This window comes from Octopus bimaculoides, chromosome 1, assembly GCF_001194135.2.
Source record: "Octopus bimaculoides isolate UCB-OBI-ISO-001 chromosome 1, ASM119413v2, whole genome shotgun sequence".
NCBI classification, from domain to species: domain Eukaryota; kingdom Metazoa; phylum Mollusca; class Cephalopoda; order Octopoda; family Octopodidae; genus Octopus; species Octopus bimaculoides.
In genome coordinates, this window is record NC_068981.1 from 175,609,477 (window position 1) to 175,612,338 (window position 2,862).

The following is a 2,862-nucleotide window of genomic DNA, read 5'->3' on the forward strand; positions in this document are numbered from 1 at the left end:
TATATATATATATATATATATATATATATATATGTACATATATATGTATGTATGTAAATGCGTATGTATGTGTATGTATGTGTATGAGTGTGTGTATGTATATTCGTGCACACCCACATAATATATAATAATGTGCACAATACAATATACTAATATATTTATATCCAGTAAACAACTTATACCCAGAGCTCCGCGACACTGTATAACAACAATCCTTAAACACAAGCAACATGTAAACAATGCAAATAAATAAACAAAAGAATAACTAAGTCATGTTTTCCTGTTTCCCATATATCTATATATAGTAAAGAATCAATAACGCACAACAAATGGAACTCTTCAAATTGAAGGAAAGAAAAATATGACACTGTTAAATGCAGTCCTCATTGTTTCATCCATCAAGTTTGTATATTTACCAAATCAATCACATTTCAAAATAGAATAGTATTTATCTCATTGCTTGAGTTAGCTGGGGAGGGTAAAAACAAAAAAAAACAAAACAAAACAAAAACTGATGGGATATCGCAATAAATGTATGAAGCATGACGTTTTGAGTTATTGCTTCATCGAACTTGATGCAGGCAGCAAGAGGATAGTTTGCCAACTTCGTAGCTTTGTTAAACATTTTGTTAGCCTTGTATTGTTAAATGTTGCTGACATTATTAAGCCTTCGTATAATATAGATTTTTTTTATAATCTCTCCTCTTATCTCTCTTTCTTTCAACCTCCTCCTCCTCTCTCTCTCTCTCCCTCTCTCCCGTCACTTTCTCCTTCTCTCTTTCTCATTGTTGCAGTTGATGTTATTGAGAATCATGATATCACTGCAAGACTCCATATCATTGCTAGATTATATACCTTGTTATACTTCATGTAATTGCTGTATTTCGGAACATTATTACAACTCATTTCGCGCTAACTTTCTTTGCTTTCTTAGATTTCATAACACAGACTTGTTTGCTTATTGCATTTATTCAAAGAGTGCATTGTTTTATTGTTTCAATTATTCTATAGTCCCAAAATCAATTCTGAATGAACAAACTTATGACACATAGGTTGTCAGTCAAACAGACATTTACTAGTCTCAGACCACCATCTCCGAATATACCACCCTGCTGCACATTCTGACATGTAGTATGACAGCCGAACAACTGAGTTTGCTTTTGTACGCTTGCAGATTTTTCGTGGCTATAACAGCCGCAATAAGTTGGAGTCAGTTGTGGCCAACAATTGTCGTTCCTCTTCACTTAGTAGCATGCACCAGTACAATGATTGGAGATAATATGTTTATTGATGCAACTGCTATAGCTATGCACATGCTGAATTTTATTCGTCTGGATAAAGTGGAAGCGCTTTTAGGATGACATTGTAGCAGTGTCCTTTGTGTGTCTTTTGGCTGGGATAATTCTTCGTGCAGTATAAGGAGCTGTGAATGTTTTTAAGATTGCTACTGCCATAAACTACTCTTCTGCATGTTCGTATGATCTTTTCTTTTACGTATTTTCTCTTCGTTGTATAGTTGTTTTGTGTGTTATGGTCTGCGAGTCACAGATGATGAGATTAAGCGCATTCATTACTGGCCATATTTTTTATTCATTTATTTATTTCCAGTCCTCTGCAGGACTGTCATAATCTTTCATAGATATAATCTTTACTGGATTCAGCCATTCGTTTCACAGTTGTTGATTCTTTATGTAGACCAAATGTGCTATCTGTAAGTGCTCTAACTGCGCGTGCGTTGGTTTTCATTTTTTTTAAAATATCGTCTGTGAATGCTTTGAATGTCAAGAAAGTGTTGTATGTAGCTCCTACTATCTTTTGTCTTCAGTGCGCATGTGGTAAACTTATTTCACTAATTACGTTTACTTGGTTGTTGAATTTGATTTTCCTCTTGTGTTACTTTCTAGAAGACGGATTTGGTAGGTGCTGCTTTAAGACCTTATTTATTTTTTATTTAGTCAGGTTTGTGGATGATAAATCAACATGTGCAGAAAGTGTGCCACTGTGTTTGGAGAATTAAAAGCTATTTTTTGGGAAGCTGATTTCTTATTGATAAATTGAAAGAAACTGTGCCACTGTGTTTGAAGAATCGTAGGAATATGTGACAGGGATCGTATCATCATATGAGGATGGATGATTTCACGATATGCGCAAAAAATCGTAAAGATATAATTTTAATAGTGTAGGTGAGAGAAGAGATCTTTGTAGCGTTCCATTAGGGGAAAGTAAATTCTTGATATCTTTTCTGTATGGTTAGCTGAAAAATAGGTTGATATATTCGTTTTTTGTTGCTTTTTAAATAGGTGTTGAGTAGTATCGTGTATATATAAGTTATATATAAGTCGAATACTCTATTCGTATCGGTTATATTTAAAAACAGAGCGTGCAAGAGAAATTTTACATTGCTTTAGTTATAAATTTATATTTAAAGTTTGTCACTTTTGTGTTGGTTGATAGTAGGCTTGAAAGGAGAATGTATAGGGATGTGAAATAATGCTTAAGATATTAAAGAAAATTTGAGGTAGACATGGGAGTGTTGTTTTGGGGAGGAGCAACAGCTTGCGCAGTGGATTTATTATTATTATTTTATTTTTTTGTAGGGATTTTAAATGATTATGATTAAGCTGGCCGCGTGGCCTAATGGATAAGGTGTCTGACTTCGAATCAGAAGATTGCGAGTTCGAGTCTCGTCGCGGTCGAATACTCTTTTAATAGGTGCAGGAGTAGCTGTGTAGTAAATAGCTTGCTTACCAAGCACATGGTTCCGGGTTCAGTTCCACTGCGTGGCACCTTGGGCAATTGTCTTCTACAATAGCCTCGCGCCGACCAAAGCCTTGTGAGTGGATTTGGTTGACGGAAACTGAA

The 2,862-nt window shown here is 34.9% G+C and overlaps 1 non-coding gene across 1 annotated transcript; it reads left to right on the forward strand.

The window, feature by feature from the left end:
* The first annotated feature begins 2,623 nt into the window (after positions 1-2,623).
* On the forward strand, positions 2,624-2,696 carry Trnar-ucg (transfer RNA arginine (anticodon UCG)). The gene has a single exon. It is a non-coding gene; the product is annotated as a tRNA-Arg (tRNA).
* The last annotated feature ends 166 nt before the right edge of the window (positions 2,697-2,862 follow it).